This window comes from Microtus oregoni, unplaced genomic scaffold, assembly GCF_018167655.1.
Source record: "Microtus oregoni isolate MIOR12 unplaced genomic scaffold, Mior012 000011F_ref0000422, whole genome shotgun sequence".
Classification (NCBI taxonomy): Eukaryota; Metazoa; Chordata; class Mammalia; order Rodentia; family Cricetidae; genus Microtus; species Microtus oregoni.
In genome coordinates this window covers 3,291,483-3,302,307 of record NW_024543070.1, presented here as the reverse complement: position 1 = coordinate 3,302,307, position 10,825 = coordinate 3,291,483, and positions in this window count along the sequence as shown.

Below are 10,825 nucleotides of genomic sequence, written 5' to 3'. Positions count from 1 at the left end.
AACAAATTTAAATTTAAAATATTTTCTCTGAATAGCATTTAACATAATTCAGTTTGGTCTCTCCCAAATTTCCATCTTTATGATTGAATAGAATCCAGCAAAAGTTCTAAAAACTGGCTCTTATGTTACACATCCATATTCACAGATATCTTGAAACATGCTTCTACCAGTTTAGTAAGATTCACAAATTGTTTTTTTTTCTGAAAAAAAATGCTTTGTTTTGAATTTAAAAATTTTAAAAACAACAGTAGTCTTAATTTCAGTAGGAATGTAAAAAATATATTTAAGAAATTTTAACTTTTTAAAATTCTCCATCTAACAATGTTTGAGGCAACCTTTAAGAATTCATTAAAATTATAAAATCTGTTCTAATGATTAGACAGTGTCTTTTATTATTTGCTTTATTTAACTAATTTTCTCTGAATTTCTTATTTGGGCTTTTTATAGAAATATTAATTCTTTTTTTCAAATCTGAACTCAAAGACAACCTACTCCAGAAACCTTCTGTTCATGCTACCTTTGCTTTCCTACAGTGTCTGTTGCATGACTCTTCCTGGGACAATGTAAAGAAATATCTCTTCACTCCAAACAGAACCAGCACAGACAACCAAAGAAAGCCTTCCATCCAGGTCCAGCTTAGCTTGTTTGGTTTACATACTGAAGCATGAGAAACTTGAAGGCAGCTACATCACTAAAAAAGACCCACTCCAAGCATGTAGGAACCAAAGGCAATGGCACTAGTGAAGAGCATCACTTCAATCAATTGTTTACGTCACATCATATCAGGAAGGAGAAGGGCCTTGTGAAGCTATCAGGAGCCTTCTGAGTCACATGAGCCTCCTTCCTCCAGATGAGAGAATGTTAACAGGATTGGTTTCTACAATGTCTCCTTTGGGCGGCCACAAAGGCTTTGTTTAGGCACAAAACAAGCAGCTTCACGCTATTAGGACTCTATTGGACATTTATACTACTCTTTCATGTGATAAAAATCTTTCTACCACAATTTTTAAACAATATATTGACTAATGTTTAGTCTACTGAACATAGCAAATCATTTTGCAAATAGATGATTAAAATGATTGTTAAATTGAATCAAAGCCCACTACTGTATTGAAAATGAATTGTAACTGGGCTTAAGTGTTTTCTAAGCATAAATTTCAATTACTATAGGTTTTGGTTCAATAATCTTGAGTTTTATAGTGAGGGAATGTGTAAATAATAAATCCTGCATGTCACATGTATGAAGGGACTTAGAGTTATTAAATGCATTAAAGCATTAATTGTTGAGTAATTGGTAGATAGCTGGATGAGAAAGAACAGCATGGGGCTCAGAAATTATTAAGATATCAATGACTGCATATGAGAGGGTATGGGAGGTCCTTCTGTCTATGTGTTGCTTTCATTGGTTAATGAATAAAGGAACTGTTTTGGGCCTATAGCAGAGTTATAGGGGAACAGAGCTAGGTGGAGAAAACTAAAAGGAATGCTGGGAGGAAGAAAGAGTTGGAGAGATGCCAAGGATCTGCTGCAGGATCTAGACGTGCTAAAATTTGCTATGTAGGCCATGACCTTGTGGTGATACACAGATTAATGGAGATGGGTTAAATTAATATGTAAGAGATAGCCAATAAAAAGTTAGAGCTAATGGACCAACAGTGGTTTAATTAATACAGTTTCTGTGTGGTTATTTTGGGTCTAAGCTAGCCGGGCAGCCAGGAAACAAACAAGCGGCCTCCATACAACAAATTGGCTCCCAACTTCTTTCCACAATGATGAGTCTTGAACTGCCTCTGTTAGCACTATGCCATTTGGGTTATTTGCCATTCAAGAGACATAAATCATTCATATGCAATGTTAAGATCAAACACAATGATGAAAATAATAGCCATTTAAACTATAGAGAAGCAAATATTCTTCAACTGTATGTTGGGTTTCCACTTAAACTTCACAACCTGCCAGGTTATTACTCCCATTTTTTGCAAGTAAAAATCTTGGCATACACGATTTCAGAAGGGCAGACACTACAGCTGTTAATAGATAGAACTGAAGACTAGCCTTTTGCAATCTGACTCCAGAGCTCAAGTCCTTAGCTACAATTATGAGTTGCTAAGTAGGCGTTGGCACCCTCACTTTATATTTGGTAAAATGAAGTTTTGTAAAATGTTAATTAGCCTTTTCAGAACAGTGTGTTCTATAATTTCAGCAATAAGACTTTTAGATTAGTAGTAAGTATAAAGTCATAAATTTAATGAAATTATTCCATTAAAATTCAAATGAAACCTAAGCAAAAAAAAAAAAACTTTTAGAAAATGTTGTTAGGAATATTTCTTAAGAAAGCCTCTCCGCTGACACAAATAATTCCAAACAAACATCCCAGACTCCTTGGGTATAGGGGTGTCAGGGGGCTGGGGTCTCACTTCCAACCAAACAGATGTTAAATTTGTAAAGATGTTATTGTAACTTGAATATTTCCTGTCTCCTACTAGTAGTGTATTCTTTAGTATACTTATTAACTGACTCTTCAATCAATCTGGTTTACTGTAGTTTGTGAGTCATTTAAAATAAAAATCCAAGACTTTATCTTTTGCTAAATATAAATAGATTCAGAAGACCCATCAAGTTTCTTTTTAATTTGGAAAAGGTTCTCACACACCATTCATGTAACTTTCCTCAGCTTTCCAACTTAGCTTTGGTGCCCAATTTAGAAAGCAATACTGCCACCAAGAGGATAAGAGGTGGAAGTGCACAGTCAAAAGAAGGAGCGTGTGACTTGGTTCTGGATGGCAGAAACAGTTGTGTTGTGACCTGTTTCTTGAGGAATTACTGAAACAGTCCAACTACTAAAGGCTGTAATTGGCATGTGTGAGAAAAATGATGCAATTTTTGGTAACTTATGCTTTCACCCTCGAAGAAAGTAAAACACGGTTGTACGGATATAACTCTCTTCTTGGCAAAATCTATTAACTTCCCAACAGCTACATTGGGGTTCCAAAGTATATGAAAAATATTCTAGATAGAAAAATTTGGCTAAGTCGGTCAGCATTGAAGAGAACAATGAGAACATCTAGCAACCAGTGCTAACCCCATCTAAAAAAAAAGTGACTAAATCATGTCTCCCCAGAGTTCTGGGGGCTAAGAGTTCAAACCACAAGGCGTATGCTTACAGCAGAAGAAAGATAATGACTCATGAAGTCATTGTGTAATTTACAAAATTCTTCTGTCCCCATGTGCTTTCCTTCTTCTAATGTGAGCCCTGGAAAGCAGAAGGTGTGTCATTGATTCAGTGTAATTCATCAATATATTTCCAAGTGGGTTTTTTTTGGGGGGGGGTTTGTTTTGCTTTTAAGAAATCATTGCATAATACAGAGTCATAGGGTTTATAACCTAAGTTATTTTCTGCAAGTCTGAGGTTCCTCGTTTTGGTATATGCAACTTCTTTAGTTTTGGAGTGGTGTGATACAGTGCTTCATACAGATAAACAATTATTCACTCACGTGTTGCTTAAAAGGCTGTCATTCTGCCTACTTATTTACCTTCATAATTTTGTTTAAAAAACTGTCCACATACATGTAAATGTAGTTTTTTATTCTTTCCTGATGCTAAACATCTAGGTTTAGATGTGTTTGCAAACACGGCTCCTATTTACAAATTGAGAAAAAAGATAGAATTGGCAATACTAAGGCCTAAAGTCAAGATCTCTTTGAAACAATCTAAGAGTGTGCCCCCTGAACTAGATATTGATTTTGCCGACTCTTCATCCAGATATTCAATTCTTAATCCCTGGTGTGATGTAATTTAGGGATAAAACATTTGTGGGAGTAACAAAGGCTTTTTTTTCCTTTTTTTTCCCTCTTTTTTTTATTGAGAAAAGGAAAAAAAAAGTAGCCGCCTCCTCCCAGCCTCCCATTTCCCTCCCCCTCTTCCCAACCTTCTCCCCCTCCCCCAAACTCCTCTCCCCCTCCCTCTCCAGTCCAAAGAGCAGTCAGGGTTCCATGCCCTGTGGAAAGTCCAAGGTCCGCCCCCCTCCGTCCATGTCTAGGAAGGTGAACATCCAAACTGGCTAGGCTCCCACAAAGCCAGAACATGCAGTAGGATCAAAACCCTGTGCCATTGTCCTTGGCTTCTCGTCAGTCCTCATTGTTCGCCATGTTCAGAGAGTCCGGTTTTATCCCATGAATTTGCAGTCACTGTCCAGCTGGCCTTGGTGAGCTCCCAATAGATCAGCCCCATTGTCTCAGTGGGTGGGTGCACCCCTCGTGGTCCCGACTTCCTTGCTCATCTTCTCCCCGGACAGGGGAGCACGGAAGCACAATTCTTAGTTAAGAGATCCACCTTAGGGTTGGCAAGAGACTTGACCCTAGAGCGGCTCCCAGGAGCCGATGGTGATGTCCCCAGTTAGTCCCTTGGGCAGCTGAGGATAGGGAACCTGAAATGACTGTATCCTATAGCAATACTGACGAATATCTTGCATATCACCATAGAACCTTCATCTAGTGATGGATGCAGATAGAGACAGAGACCCACACTGGAGCACTAGACTGAGCTCCCAAGGTCCTAACTAGGGCTTTTTAAGATCATTACTGTGAGATCTTAATCCAAGAGGGTTGTGGCCGTTGAAAGAGACACTAGAGAGTTCTCCACATGTGCAGAGAATAAAAGTCATATAAGAATATGGCCAAAATTAGATGTCTGCAACTGGAGAGCCTGGAAATGAACCCTAATGGCAACGCTTGGGAACACAGACCTCTGCCATGTAATCTTCCCAGCCTGTGGGATTTTGTTAGATCAGCCCAAGCACAGTAACACCGCGGGAGTTCAGGGCCTTTAAAGAACCTAAGACAGGGCTGGGCAGTGGTGGCCACGACTTTAATCCCAGCATGTGGGAGGCAGAGGTGGGTGGATCTCTGTGAGTTAAAGGCCAGCCTGGTCTACCAGAGCTAGTTCCAGGACGGGCTCCAAAGCTACAGAGAAACCCTGTCTCGAACCCCCACCCCCCCAAAAAGAACCTAAGACAGGGAAAACTGAGTCCCTGGTGATCGTGTTTGTGGACCCTCAGTTTCACTAGTCTTTATTTATTAATTTATTTATTTATTAAAGATTTCTGTCTCTTTCCCGCCACCGCCTCCCATTTTCCTTCCCCTCCCCCAATCAAGTCCCCCTCCCTCGTCAGCCCAAAGAGCAATCAGGGTTCCCTGACCTGTGGGAAGTCCAAGGACCACCCACCTCCATCCAGGTCTAGTAAGGTGAGCATCCAAACTGCCTAGGCTCCCACAAAGCCAGTACGTGCAGTGGGATCAAAAACCCATTGCCATTGTTCTTGAGTTCTCAGTAGTCCTCATTGTCCTCTATGTTCAGCGAGTCCGGTTTTATCCCAGGCTTTTTCAGACCCAGGCCAGCTGGCCTTGGTGAATTCCCGTTAGAACATCCCCATTCTCTCAGTGTGTGGGTGCACCCCTCGTGGTCCTGAGTTCCTTGCTCGTGCTCTCTCTCCTTCTGCTCCTGATTTGGACCATGAGATTTCTGTCTGGTGCTCCGATGTGGGTCTCTGTCTCTGTCTCCTTTCAATGCCTGATGAAGGTTAATATTCAGAAGGATGCCTATATGTTTGTCTTTGGGTTCTCCTTATTTAGCTTCTCTAGGATCGCGAATTATAGGCTCAATGTCCTTTGTTTATGGCTAGGAACCAAATATGAGTGAGTACATCCCATGTTCCTCTTTTTGAATCTTGCTTACCATACTCAGGATAGTGTTTTCTATTTCCATCCATTTGTATGCAAAATTCACAAAGTCCTTGTTTTTTACTGCTGAGTAGTACTCTAATATGTATATATTCCATACTTTCTTGATCCATTCTTCCATTGAAGGGCATCTAGGTTGTTTCCAGGTTCTGGCTATTACAAACAATGCTGCTATGAACATAGTTGAGCATATACTTTTGTTGTATGATAAGGCCTCTCTTGGGTATATTCCGAAGAGTGGTATTGCTGGGTCCAGGGGTAGGTTGATCCTGAATTTCCTGAGAAACCACCACACTGCTTTCCAAATTGGTTGCACAAGTTTGCATTCCCACCAGCAATGGATGAGTGTACCCCTTTCTCCACAGCCTCTCCAGCAAAGGCTATCCTTGGTGTTTTTGATTTTAGCCATTCTGACAGGTGTAAGATGATATCTTAAAGTTGTCTTGATTTGCATTTCCCTGATCGCTAAGGAAGTTGAGCATGACCTTGTCTTTTGGCCATTTGAACTTCTTCTGTTGAGAATTCTCTGTTCAGCTCAGTGCCCCATTTTATAATTGGGTTGATTAGTCTTTTACGGTCTAGTTTCTTGAGTTCTTTATATATTTTGGAAATCAGACCTTTGTCAGTTGCGGGGTTGGTAAAGATCTTCTCCCAGTCAGTGGGTTGCCTTTTTGTCTTAGTGACAGTGTCCTTTGCTTTACAGAAGCTTCTCAGTCTCAGGAGGTCCCATTTATTCACTGTTGCCCTTAATGTCTGTGCTGCTGGGGTTATACGTAGGAAGTGGTCTCCTGTGCCCATGTGTTGTAGAGTACTTCCCACTTTCTCTTCTATCAGGTTCAGTGTGTTCAGACTGATATTGAGGTCTTTAATCCATTTGGACTTGAGTTTTGTGCATGGTGATAGATATGGATCTATTTTCATTCTTCTACAGGTTGACATCCAGTTTTGCCAGCACAATTTGTTGAAGATGCTCTTTTTTTTCCATTGTATACTTTTAGCTCCTTTATCAAAAATCAGGTGATCATAGGTGTGTGGGTTAATGTCAGGGTCTTCTATTCGAATCCATTGGTCGACTTCTCTGTTTTTATGCCAATACCAAGCTGTTTTCAATACTGTAGCTCTGTAATAGAGTTTGAAGTCAGGGATGGTAATGCCTCCAGATGATCCTTTATTGTATAAGATTGTTTTGGCTATCCTGGGTTTTTTGTTTTTCCTTATAAAGTTGATTATTGTCTTCTCCAGATCTGTGAAGAATTTTGATAGGGATTGCATTGAATCTATAGATTGCTTTTGGTAGAATTGCCATTTTTACTATGTTGATCCTCCCAATCCAAGAGCAAGGGAGGTCCTACCATTTTCTGGTGTCCTCTTCAATTTCTTTCTTCAAAGACTTAAAGTTCTTGTCAAATAGATCTTTTACTTCCTTGGTCAGAGTTACCCCAAGATATTTTATGCTATTTCAGTCTATCGTGAAAGGTGATGCTTCTCTGATTTCCCTCTCTGTTTCCTTATCCTTAGTATATAGGAAGGCCACTGATTTTTTTGGAATTGACCTTGTATCCTGCCACATTACTAAAGGTGTTTATCAGCTGTAGGAGTTCTTTGGTAGAGTTTTTGGGGTCGCTTATGTATACTATCATATCATCTGCAAATAATGAAAGCTTAACTTCTTCCTTTCCAATACGAATCCCCTTGATCCCCTTATGTTGTCTTATTGCTATTGCTAGAACTTCAAGCACTATATTGAATAGGTATGGAGAGAGTGGACAGCCTTGTCGTGTTCCTGAGTTTAGTGGGATGGCTTTGAGTTTTTCTCTGTTTAATTTTATGTTAGCTGTCGACTTGCTGTAAATAGCTTTTATTATATTTAGGTTTGACCCTTGTATCCCTAATCTCTCCAAGACCTTTATCATAAAGGGGTGTTGAATTTTGTCGAATGCTTTTTCGGCATCTAATGAAATGATCATATGGTTTTTTCTTTCAGTTTATTTATATGGTGGATTACATTGATAGATTTGCGTATGTTGAACCAGCCCTGCATCACTGGGATGAAGCCTACTTGATCATAATGGATAATTTTTCTAATTTGTTCTTAGATTCGGTTTGCCAGTATTTTATTGAGGATTTTTGCGTCGATATGCATGAGTGAGATAGGCCTGTAAGTCTCTTTCTTGGTTGGGTCTTTGTGTGGTTTTGGTATCAGGGTAACTGTAGCTTCATAAAAGGAATTTGGTAATGACTCTTCTGTTTCTATATTGTGAAATACATTAAGGAGTATAGGTATTAGCTCTTCTTGGAAGTTCTGGTAGAATTCTGCATTGAAACCATCTGGTCCTGGGCTTTTTTTGGAAAGGAGATTTTTGATAACAGTTTCTAGTTCTTCGCGACTAACAGGTCTATTTAGATCGTTCACCTGGTCTTGGCTTAGCTTTGGTATATGGTACTTATTTAAAAAAATGTCCATTTCTTTTGCTTTTCCAGTTTTGTGACATACCGACTTTTGTAGTAAGATCTAATGATTCTTTGAATTTCCTCTGTGTCTGTGGTTATATCCCCCTTTTCATTTCTGATCTTATTTATTTGCGTGTTCTCTCTCTGTTGTTTAATTAGTTTGGATAGGGGTTTATCCATCTTGTTGATTTTCTCCAACAACCAACTTTTTGTTTCATTGATTCTTTGGACTGTTTTCTGTGTTTCTATTTTGTTGATTTCCGCCCTCAGTTTGATTATTTCCTGTCTTCTACTCCTCCTGGGCGCGTCTGATTCTTTTTTTTTCTAAATCTTTCAGGTGTGCTGTTAAGTCCCCGATGTATGCTTTCTCTGTTTTCTTTAAGTGGGCACTTAGTGCTATGAACTTTCCTCTTAGCACTGCTTTCATCGTGTCCCATGGGTTTGAGTATGTTGTCTCTTTATCATTAAATTCAAGGAAGACTTCAATTTCTTTCTTAATTTCTTCTTTGACCCAGGTGTGGTTCAGTAGTTGACTGTTCAGTTTCCATGAGTTTCTTGGCTTTCTGGGGGTAGCATTGTTGTTGCCTTCTAACTTTAATCCGTGGTGATCTGATAAAACACAGGTGGACACTGATATTTTTTTGTATCTGTGGAGGTTTCCTTTGTTTCCGAGTATGTGGTTAATTTTCGAGAAGGTTCCATGAGCTGCAGAGAAGAAGGTATATTCTTTCCTATTTGGGTGGAGTCTTCTATAGATATCTGTTAAGTCCATTTGCTTCATTACCTCCAATAATTCTCTTAATTCTCTATTAGGTTTCTATCTGATTGACCTGTTCTTTGGAGAGAGAGGTGTATTGAAGTCTCCTACTATTTGTGTGTTTGGTTTGATGTCTGCCTTGAGTTCTATTAATATTTCTTTTACATACGTGGGTGCTTTTATATTAGGGGCGTAGATATTCAGGATTGAGACGTCATCCTGATGAATTGTTCCTGTTATGAGTATAACGTGTCCATCTGGATCTCTTCTGATTGATTTTAGTTTGAAGTTAGTTTTGTTAGAAATTAGTATGGCCACACCTGCTTGTTTCTTAGGACCATTTGCTTGAAACACCTTTTCCCAACCCTTTACTCTGAGTAGATGCCTGTCTTTGTGGTTGAGATGTGTTTCTTACAAACAGCAGAATGTTGGATCCTGTTTTCATATCCAATCTCTTAGCCTGTGCCTTTTTACAGGTGAATTGAGACCATTAATATTAAGTGATATCAATGACCAGTCGTTTTTTACTCTGGTTATTCTTATTGTTTTTGGTAGTAGAGTTTGTGTGTCTCCCTTCTTTGAGTTGTGCTGGTGAAGGGTCGCTAGATGCTTGAGTTATTGTAGGCAGTGTTGGCAATGTTGGATTCCTTGGGTTGCAATTTTTCTTCTATTACTTTCTGTAGGGCTGGATTTGTGGCTACGTATTGTTTAAATTTGTTCTTATCCTGGAATGTCTTGTTTTCTCCATTGATAGTGATCAATAGCTTGGCTGGGTATAGTAGTTTGGGTTTGCATCCGTGGTCTCTTAGTTTCTACAGTACCTCTATCCAGGACCTTCTGGTTTTCATGGTTTTTATAGAGAAGTCAGGTGTAAGTCTGATCTGTTTACCTTTATAAGATAATTGGCCTTTTTTCCTTCGCAGCTCTTAATATTTTCTTTAACCTGTGTATTTTGTGTTTTGATTATTATATGGTGAGGAGTTTTTCTTTGATCCAGTCTTTTTGGTGTTCTGTATACTTCTTGAATATTTAAAGGAATATCTTTCTTTATATTGGGAAAGTTTTCATCCATAATTTTGTTAAAAATATTTTCTGGGTTTTGAGCTGTGACTCTTCTCCTTCTTCTATTCCTATTATTCTTAGGTTTGGTCTTTTTATTGTGTCCCATATTTCCTGAATGTTTTGTGATGAGAATTTGTTGGCTTTGCTGTTTTCTTTGATCAGTGCGTTTATTTTCTCTATGGTGTCCTCAGAATCTGAGATTCTTTCTTCTATCTCTTCTATTCTATTGATTATGCTTGTTTCTGTAGGCTCTGCTCGTTGACCTAGATTTTCCATATTCCGCTGGTCCTCAGTTTGTGTTTTCTTCCTTGCTTCCATTTCAGTTTTCAATTCTTTAACTGTATCCATTTCCTGTTTGATCATTTTTTTCTTGGTTTCCCAGGGTATCATGTACATATTTACTCATTTCTTCAAACGTTTTGTTAATACTTCTCATCCATTTCTATAAGGGCGTTTTTCACATGTTGTTTAAGGGACTCTATTGCTCTCATAAAGTCAATTTTTTCCACTTCTTCTGTGTTAGGGTCAAGTCTTTCTGTTGTAAGATCATTGGGTTCTGGTGTTTTCATGTTGTTTTTCAGATTATTGGGTGAATTTTTGCCTTGGCGCCTGCCCATCTTCTCCTATCGATGCTATCTAATGGGTCTTTTAACACTGGATCAGGTTTCCATGCTGGCCAGGGGCTCCTCTTACAAAATGCCCTTTCTCTGTTTCCTGGCTCCTGCCGGGGGCCAAGATCCCTCTCACCCCTCAGAAGGGTCTTCAGGAACAGGACCCGGTTCACCAGGGACCTCGCCAACAAAAGGGCTACTACTCT